The 9,961-nt window shown below is 35.6% G+C and overlaps 2 pseudogenes; both read left to right on the forward strand.

Annotated features, from left to right (window-relative positions):
- Positions 1-4,541: 4,541 nt before the first annotated feature.
- On the forward strand, positions 4,542-6,142 carry LOC132623475 (serpin-ZX-like; annotated as a pseudogene).
- Positions 6,143-7,865: 1,723 nt separating this feature from the next.
- On the forward strand, positions 7,866-9,811 carry LOC132623483 (serpin-ZX-like; annotated as a pseudogene).
- The last annotated feature ends 150 nt before the right edge of the window (positions 9,812-9,961 follow it).

The raw sequence follows: 9,961 nt of genomic DNA on the forward strand, positions 1-9,961 counted from the left end.
AGTATAGACTCGAACTGAGCCCGCCTATGAAAAACATCATGGTTCATATTTCATAAAAACATACATAAGAGTGCCAAAGAATATATATATGGATCATTACATGCTCGGATCTCGAATTTGGAATTCCCTTAAAGCTCTAATCTAGCCTATGTGAAACTAAGGCATGCCAAAAGAAGGAAGGTTGTTTTACATATCTCAAACGCACTCAAGATAGCCAATCTTAAGCTAATCCAAATCTACGCCTCGGGCTCCCCAAGGTCTACAAGTATGCCAACGAATATCCATTATTAACCATAGGTACTTAAGCAATTATTCATTCCAAACTAACTCTAAATTTTACAGAAAATTCGACAGCATTTCCCCTGTAAATAGGCCATCCCGAGAATTTAACTCGCTCAAAATCAACAACAACAACCACAATAACCAACCTAGCAACATCGACAATCAATCTGAAAGGCAAAATAATAATAGTAGCTCTCTTTTACACCATTCGACAACTTTCCAATTATTCAATTCTATGGCTTACATTCAAGTCACAATGTCGTTCATACGTTCGATTATTAACCCAAACCCATACTAACAACATTCAAGAACATTCTAACAATTCACATAATATTTCCAACAACCCACAAAAAAAAAAAAATCCAAAAGTGGCCGAAAACAGCCCCTAGCCGAGGGCAGTCCACTGTGCCCATTTCTCAATTTCAATTCGTGTTTTGTATCGACACTCCACAATATAACGATGTCATTTTCATAAAATATACAATTTACGTCAAACGCACAACTATCCTCAAAACAGCCCACAAATTCTCAACATCAATCTTGAGTTATTAATTGCTCATTTCCAACTAGAATTCATAACGACGACAATTGAAACGGTAAGCGATATTAATGCGATCTTCGACGTATTATATGGCCCACATTCGTCCACACTACACATACATATACATGTATCGATGATTTTTATTCTTTTCCCCACTCGAGACCAATCTAACATAATATAGAATTAATTCATCAATTTCATTTCTCACACCCATATACACGGCTAGAACACCCATCACACAACCCACTTCCAATCATACTATATTTCATGATTTCCATCCCTATTAACATACCATAACATGAATAAAATGTTCAAAACACAAAAACAAGATCAAAACATACCTTTCTTCTTCAACCCACCAAATAGTTAGGGTTTGCTAATTGACATAATGGATGGTTGGATGACCCAAACAATACTTCCACGCTACTTAGGGGCTTCAATATAGTGGGTTTGTATCAAGGAAATAATTTTGGAGTGGCTTGAATTTGATTTGGGTTTTCCTTTGTTCTTGGCCGTGAGGTGCTTGGTGATGGCCTTCAATTTTCTTGATATTTTACTAAGTGTTGAAAGTGACAAAGATGACTTAGAAGTCCTCTTTTTACCTCCACAAAATTCCTCCATGTGTCCTTGGGCCCACACATGTGTTGGACCAATTAAAATTGGCCACACAAGGTGTGGGACCATTTAATGGACCACACGGCTAAAAGGGCCAATTATTGCACAACATTTTTAATTCCAATTTTATGAATTGTGGTCCCAATTTTTCCTAAGTGTCCCATACCAATAAATTCATGCACAACTTATATCTCAAAATAAAATCGAAGGTTAAGAATCCCGACTTTGTATCCCGAAAAAAAAAATTGTCCTTAGCTTATCATAAATAAATCCGGATTATTCCACTGTACAAAAATACGGGTTCTAACACAATCAAGTGATGGAATTGTTAAACGAAAGAGGTATGTAAGGCTAGTTCCTTCTTTCCAAGGCATGACTCCTATGGTATGAATCCTCCTATCTTTCCATGATTTTCCTACATATCGGAAATTATGAGTCTACGATTATAAAGAGCTTCATACAAGATAAAGAAAAGGGATACGTTACGAGCATGGCAATACTGATGATGAATCTAAGTCTAGAAGTCCTCAAGCTCATGATATGACATTCCTACGAAGCTAATGATCCTTATATGATTCCTATGATATTATTTTCCCTACTTCTCCATGACTTTCTTACATTCCGGGAATTATGAGTTAAAGTTGATAAAGAGCTTCTTATGAGATAAAGATGAGAAATATATCATGAATACGATAATAATGATGATAATAAAAAGCCTAGAGATTCTAAAGCAAGATATGATGTCTATGAAGTAAATGATCCTATTTACGATCCCTTGATGTTGTCCATGGTGTACACTCACCTTAAAATGTTAGTTCCTTCAAGGTGAGATATGATGAATATGATCACTCCATAATGTAATCGGGGGTTCCCGACCTTATGTCACCCCATTATTGTTATAGATTGTCTATAAGCTCTAATACATATCCTATGACCAATGTTCCGAAAGATTATGAGTCTATGTTCGTAGGGGGCTTCATATTAGATAAAGGTAAGAGATATGCCATGGATACGATAATGGTAATGATGAGCCTAAGTTTAGAAATTATAAAGTCTATCATACGATTTTTTTTACGAAGTTCATGCTACGAATATGATATGACTTTTCATAGATTGTCTTTAAATTCAAATGCATGCTCTATGAAGCTTTAAATTCAAATGCATGCTCTATGAAGAGTTATGATAAGCTTATGAGATGTATGTGATGATAAAATATTTCCGTAGTGATAATGATAATGATGACGACGATAATGGTGATGATGATAATGATGACGATGATAATAGTGATGACGCTAAAGATGTTTATTGGCTTTTACGTATATGTGCCTGTGTATGGATATTATGAAACCTCGAGCTTATATGGCCAGGTAGAATATATATTTATATATATGATGCGCGCGCACCACTGCAGTTGGGTACGGATACCACTGAGCCTTGGTAGGGCCAGGTACAGATACCACTGAGCCTTGGTAGGGCCAGGTACGGACAATACTGAGCCTTGGTAGGGTCAGGTACGCATAACACCAAGCTTTATTATAGCTGGGTACGTAAGACACCGAACCTATATGGTCGGGTATGATACTACTATGTATTCAAATGTATGAAAAGCCCGGAAGACATGTATGTGATATTGTCGAGCCACTAAGTGACCGAATACGGATAATGTTTAATGTGTATGAGCAGATACGTTACTATGATATATATATATATATATATATATATATATATATATATATATATATATATATGATACGATGATGTACACGCTATGGTGATACATGTACTATGATTATATATGATATAGGCATGAAAGGTATCCACCCTTAAAAGTTATGCAGGTTATATCTTCATCTTATGTTTTATGATTTTTCTATTATGTTATTTCATTCATGCCTTACATACTCAGTACAATATTCGTACTGACGCCCATTTTCTTTGGACGTTGTGTTCATGCCCACAGGTAGACAGGGAGGCGACCCAGATTTATAGAGGCTGATAAGCAGACTTTTGAGAGCACTCCATTATTCCGGAGGTGCCATTGATTTACCATTTTGTGTACATATATGTTTTGGGCACGACGGGGTCCTGTCCCGTCCATATGTCTAGTAATCTATTTATTCTCAAATTCAACTCTGTCGAAGAACTTAACTCTGTTTATTCTCGGGTCATCGCCGATGTCTTGGCCGATGGCAGCCCCATGGGAGGTCCTCGTCTGTCCGTCGCTAATGGGGCTTGGATTGACCAATCTCTGTCTCTAAGCATTCTTTCAAACAAATTATGGACAATGTTTATAAGCCTGCTGCAGCTTCTGTTGATTTTCTGCACAAGGTTAGTCTAATCCTTCACTCATTAGAAAAAAAAAAATCAGATTTTCTAACTTTGATAAACCATTTTTCACATATGCTGACAAATATTATGAGCATGTTGGTAGACAGAATATTTTCAAATTAGCAAGCACATTAGAAATATTTATTACTATACTTTTCCAGTAAGATACGAACAAATGCAGGTATCTGATCTAGACAGACTAAGATCAATTGAGCTAGTGAATCTAATGAGCAAATAGGAATATATGTGTGATAAAATCTCACTCCAGCTCCTCATATTTTTTATATCATACACAAGGTAGAGGCAATGCCTAACATCCAACTTGGAAGCCGATTCAACCAAGGAAAAAAAAACTTAATGACTATAATAAAAAACTAAACTAACATCACAAGAACGATGGTTGATAACTCCGAAGTCAACTCCTGCTTTCCTTCTCCGTGCCATTTTGGTGTTGCTTTCATCTTTCCCTTGGTTTTGATCAATTGTACAATTATTTAATTATATTCAGTAGAATATAATATGTTTTTTTCCTGTGGAAAGTCAGTGCTGTGTTCCCTTCAGTAATTCCTTAATGTGTATAAGTGTGATCTTTAGAGATCAAGTCTTACGATCCTGCATTAATTTCTTTATTCTCCAACTCTTGGTATGGGTTTTACTGAATCAATTTAAATTCAATACCCCACCTGTTAAACAACAGTAGTGTATAAAATAATGAAAAGCTTTCAACTTTGTGATCATTCTTTTCACCAGGCCGCCTCCTCCTTTGCACTCAAATATGGATCTCCGGGAGTCAATCACGAAACCAGACGGACATCTCTTTCATGCTCGCTAAGCATTTTTTCTCCAAAGAGGTTAAAGACGATTCCAACCTGGTGCTCTCTCCTCTCTCAATTCAAATAGTTCTTAGCCTCATTGCTGCTGGCTCTAAGGGGCCAACACAGGATCAGCTGCTCAGCTTCCTCAAGTCCAAATCCATTGATGAACTCAACTCTCTTTATTCACATATTGTCAATGTCGTCTTTGTTGATGGCAGCCCCAATGGAGGTCCGCGTTTGTCCGTCACTAATGGTGTGTGGATTGACCAAATGCTGCCTTTCAAGCCTTCTTTTAAGCAGGTTGTGGATAATATTTACAAGGCTGCTTCAGAGTCTGTTGATTTTCAGAACAAGGTTAGCCCTTTATTAATTGTGTCATTGAAATTTTGATTCTTTTAATGCTGATCAATGAAAATTGAATTGTTGACTTACCAAAATTACTACCCACGTCATAAGCCTTCACATACTAGTCACGTCAAATGGATACAAATGCAACTGCAGTTAATCTTGGGATCGAGGTGTAGTTGATTGATGGATAAATTTGATCTGATAAGTGTTAGACAACTAGGAAAAATGTTGTATTGCTTGACCTTAACCAAGTAAAGATGAAAGAAAAATTAATGAATGCATATCATCCATGCCACAAGGTAGTTGACTAGTTGGGCATTTATACTGTCATCAATTTTTTATTTTTTATTTTGATGCAGTCTCCGTTTGTTGCAGGCTAAAGCTTAAATGTCCTAACCTGTCATTCTCTTTTTGTCTTGCTAATTTATCAAGGTTAGCGACGCTGCCAATCAAGTCAATCGGTGGGCTCAAATGAAGTCAAACGATCTCATCAAAGAGATTCTTCCCCGTGACGGAGTGAACTTCATGACAAGGCTGATCTTTGGCCAATGCAGTATATTTTAAAGGTGAATGGAATGAGCAGTTTGATGCTTCAGAAACGAAAGACCATGAATTCCATCTTCTCAATGGAGGGTCTACTCGAGCACCATTTATGACTAGCAAGAAGAAGCAGTACATAGCAGCGTTTAATGGCTTTAAAGTGTTGAGGCTTCCTTATAAACAGGGCACGGGTACATGTTGCTTCTATATGTATTTCATTCTCCCAGATACACATGATGGATTACCAGCTTTAGTGGACAAAATCAGTTCAGAACCTAGATTCTTAAATGACCACGTTCCGTTTATAGAAGTTAGTGTGCGCAAGTTTCTTATCCCTAAATTCAAAACAACTTTTGGGTTTGAAGCTTCTAACATTCTGAAGGGACTCGGCCTTACGTTGCCTTTCTCTCCAGGTGGTCTCACTGAGATGGTTGATTCCCATATATCTAAGGAACTGATTGTTTCAGAGGTTTTTCACAAGTCCTTCATTGAGGTAAATGAGGAAGGAACCGAAGCTGCAGCGACTACTGGTTCTGTCGGTATATTTGCCTCTTATAAGATTGAAAATTCAATAGATTTTGTTGCAGACCATCCATTCCTGTTCCTTATAAGAGATGAATCTACTGATGTGGTATTGTTCATTGGGAGCGTGATTAATCCTCTAGCTGGTTAGCCTACTGAAGAAATGAAGAATGAGTTTGGCGAGTATGAAGGCGACGTGTATCTCTGAATTCACATTATTGCATGGATGATAGAAAGGCTAAGCTATGTAGCCTGCTTACTCTACGGTTTTGCTTGAACTATTGTCAAGCCTGAGTGCCTGTGCAATTTTTAAGACAGGGTGTTATTATACCAGTGGTGGAGAGGCTTGAATCAATTTTATATTAACTTGTTGACTGGTGAGATATTATATATGCAGAGAATGAATGATCTACCATCTGTTAGGACAAAGTTGAAACTGTGTACCCTTATTATGGTGAAACCTTGTTATTTAATGCTCCCTCTATCCTACATTAACAGTTTACGTCAAAAAATTTATCCTAAAATAACTATCAATTTAGAAATACAATATTAAAGTTAGTACTTAATTGTTTTCAAGGGAAGATAAAATCTGCAACTGTATTAATTAATTCATAGAATGATTGCTAATCTAATCCTCTTGTTAGTTAAGTAGACCTTGTTGCAGTAGAGAGTGTGTTCTAAATACAAATGCTAGCATGTACTAGCTGTAGTGCATATGTGTTGGAAATTACTTTCGGTTACTACTGATTTATCAGAATAAAAAGTAGTTTAGCTTTAGGAGGAATCTTTGTTTAAATTTAAATTTAATTTGATAAGATTAGTTAAGATATTTTAGGTTTCTGAATTTTAAAATGTGCAGATTTTTTGTTTTAAGTTGGCTATTTAAAACCCTCTAGCTTATGTAAAATTATTGAGAGACACTTTCAATCAATTAACCTTTTTGATGCACCATCTTTTAAAAACCAAACAATATGTGCTTTACTTGATAGTAACTCAAATGCTCAAACCAAATTATGTTCATTTTAATTATCTCTTATTCACAGTACTTGTTTTGTAAGGTTTCATTATCTTTATCGTCGACTATACTATATTTTAGCATAATGTCATGACTCATTTCAACAAGAAATATTTGGAAGCATTAGTTACATGTATTGTGTTGTGGAGACGTTACTGATAAATCGAAAACAAACCAAAAATTACAAGACCCAAAACCGACTTTTGTTAATTTGATTTATAGATTTTTTTAAAAAATATAATTAATTTAGTTTGTTAAATAAAAAAAATCGAATCAAACCGACATATGTGCCCCCAAAGTTTAGAATCATAAGTATAAGAAAGAACTTTTTCCTGAAAAAAGATGTACGTATGAAATACAATTGACAATTCATGAGTATTATGAAGGCACGAGGAAATAACAATAATAATAATAATAATAATAATAATAATAATAATAATAATAATAATAATAATAATAATAATAATAATTAAATTATGAAATATATAATCCCGTGAACAATAAACAATAAAAATGGAGGAAGAAAAAGTAATTAAAATTGGAAAATCAAAGGTGGCGGCAATATAATCGAGCCTGCATCGGTTAAAAGCAATTAACAGTTACCTTATTGATTAGAGTAGGAAAACGTAGCTCAAGTATTACACTATTACTCCACTTTTCATGCGAAAAAAAAAGGGGGGGAAACTGAATCCAATTATAATCAGAACACAGTATTAGTAACTATTAACACAACGCTAACCAACTCCTATATAAGGAGTCTCTCTCAAGTTTTGATTTCACTCATCACAAATTATGGATTTCCGTTCTCAGTTTCAGTCATCAGAAAGTATGGATTTCCGTTCTCAGTTCGATACTATGTATGCATCTGCGTGCATCGATTCAAAAACAGAGCGATGTTCCATTGATTCTTGCAAAGCATGTATTTAAAGCCGACGAGTCCAACAACAAAAACATGGTGTTTTCCCCGCTCTCCATTCAAATAGTTCTATTGCTGCTGGCTCTAGTGGTTCCACATTGAACCAACTCTTGTCTTTTCTCAAATTCAACTCTGTTGAAGAACTTAACCGTGTTTATTCTCGGGTCATCACTAACGTCTTGGCCGATGGCAGCCCCATGGGAGGTCCTCGTCTGTCCGTCGCTAATGGGGCTTGGATTGACCAATCTCTGTCTTTTAAGCATTCGTTCAAACAAATTATGGACAATGTTTATAAGGCTGCTGCAGCTTCTGTTGATTTTCTGCACAAGGTTAGTCGTAATCCTTCACTCATTAGAAAAAAAATCAGATTTTCTAACTTTGATAAACCATTTTTCATATATGCTGACAAATATTATGAGCATGTTGGTAGACAGAATATTTTCAAATTAGTAAGCACATTAGAAATATTTATGCAGGTTGGTATCAATTGCTTGGTATCAATCCTTCAATTATTAGAAAAAAAATATTGCATACATTTAATGTTTGAAACGCGATACTTACTATTTTGAGAGTCAAACGAGTTTTTTTTTATCGCGATTTTTCTTATATGTCTTATAAGAATATTTTGAATTGTTAGTTACACTGACTTATAGTACGTTTTACATAGTCTCTAAATATGTAACTTTTATGTCAAAAAATTAAAACTTCATGTTCGAATTCACGATCAAAATTGAAAAGTTTTTCTTATATGGCTTATAATGTTTTGTTAAACATTATGAGCATGTTGGTAAAAAAAAAAAAAAATCAAAATAGTAAGCACATTAGAAATATTTATTACGCTTTTCGAATAAGATTACAAACAAACGAATCTAATGTGCATATAGGATATCTTTTTTGTTACTTTGACTTTCAACTATATCGTGTTACTAGCCTGCTGATTTTATGTTATCTGTTTTTTTTTATTTAAAACTGTTTTTATGCTAGGCTGACGAGGTTACTGCTGAAGTCAATAAGTGGGCTGAAGATAAAACGAATGGTCTCATCAAACAGGTTCTTCCTCCTGGTGCAGTCAATGGCGGGACAAGTTTGATCTTGGCGAATGCACTATATTTCAAAGGAGCATGGACTGAGAAGTTGAATGCTTCAGATACAAAAGAACATGAGTTCTATCTCCTCAATGGAGGATCTGTTCAAGCACCCTTAATGACCAGCAAAAAATGGCAATACGTGAAGGCCTTTGATGGTTTCAAAGTGCTAAAGCTTCCTTATAAACAGGGCGAGGAGAAGCGATCTCGCGGCATGTATATGTTTCTCCCAAATGGCCGTGACGAATTACCAGCTTTACTGGAGAAAATTAGTTCGGAACCTGGATTCTTAGATCAACACATTCCCTTTCAAAAAGTTAAAGTGCGCAAGTTTCTTATTCCTAAGTTCAAAATATCTTTCGGGATTGAAGCTTCTGGGATTCTAAAAGGACTCGACCTCACATTACCTTTTGAAGGCGGTCTCACTGAGATGGTGGGCAACAATTGCTCTTTGGCAATTGCAGAAGTTTTTCACAAGTCGTTTATTGAAGTGAATGAGGAAGGTACAGAAGCTGCAGCTGTTACTGTCGCCACGATGACGTGTGGGGCCTAGATGATGACGGTTAAAGAGGAGGAGATAGACTTTGTTGCTGATCATCCATTCTTGTTCCTCGTGAAAGATGAGACTACTGGTGCGGTTTTGTTCATGGGGACTCTGCTGAATCCTCTTGTTGTTTAGCATGTTGCTTCAGTACTTTCATTGCATTCATTAGTCCATTGTAGTTAGTTACATTGATGTTACGTTTATTTTAGTATGAATTTCAAATTATGTTAACTAGAGAAGTTGTGTCTCAGTTAATTTATAATTAAGTTCTTTCTTCGTTTTTTTCTTTTGTTCAGTGGGACTCTGTTGAATCCTCTTGTTTTTAGCATGTTGCTTCAGTACTTCCATTGCATCCATTAATCAATTTTAGTTAGTTATATTGATGTAACGTTTATTTTAGTAATTTCAAA

The sequence above is a fragment of the Lycium barbarum genome, chromosome 2, assembly GCF_019175385.1.
Source record: "Lycium barbarum isolate Lr01 chromosome 2, ASM1917538v2, whole genome shotgun sequence".
In the NCBI taxonomy this organism is placed as follows: Eukaryota; Viridiplantae; Streptophyta; class Magnoliopsida; order Solanales; family Solanaceae; genus Lycium; species Lycium barbarum.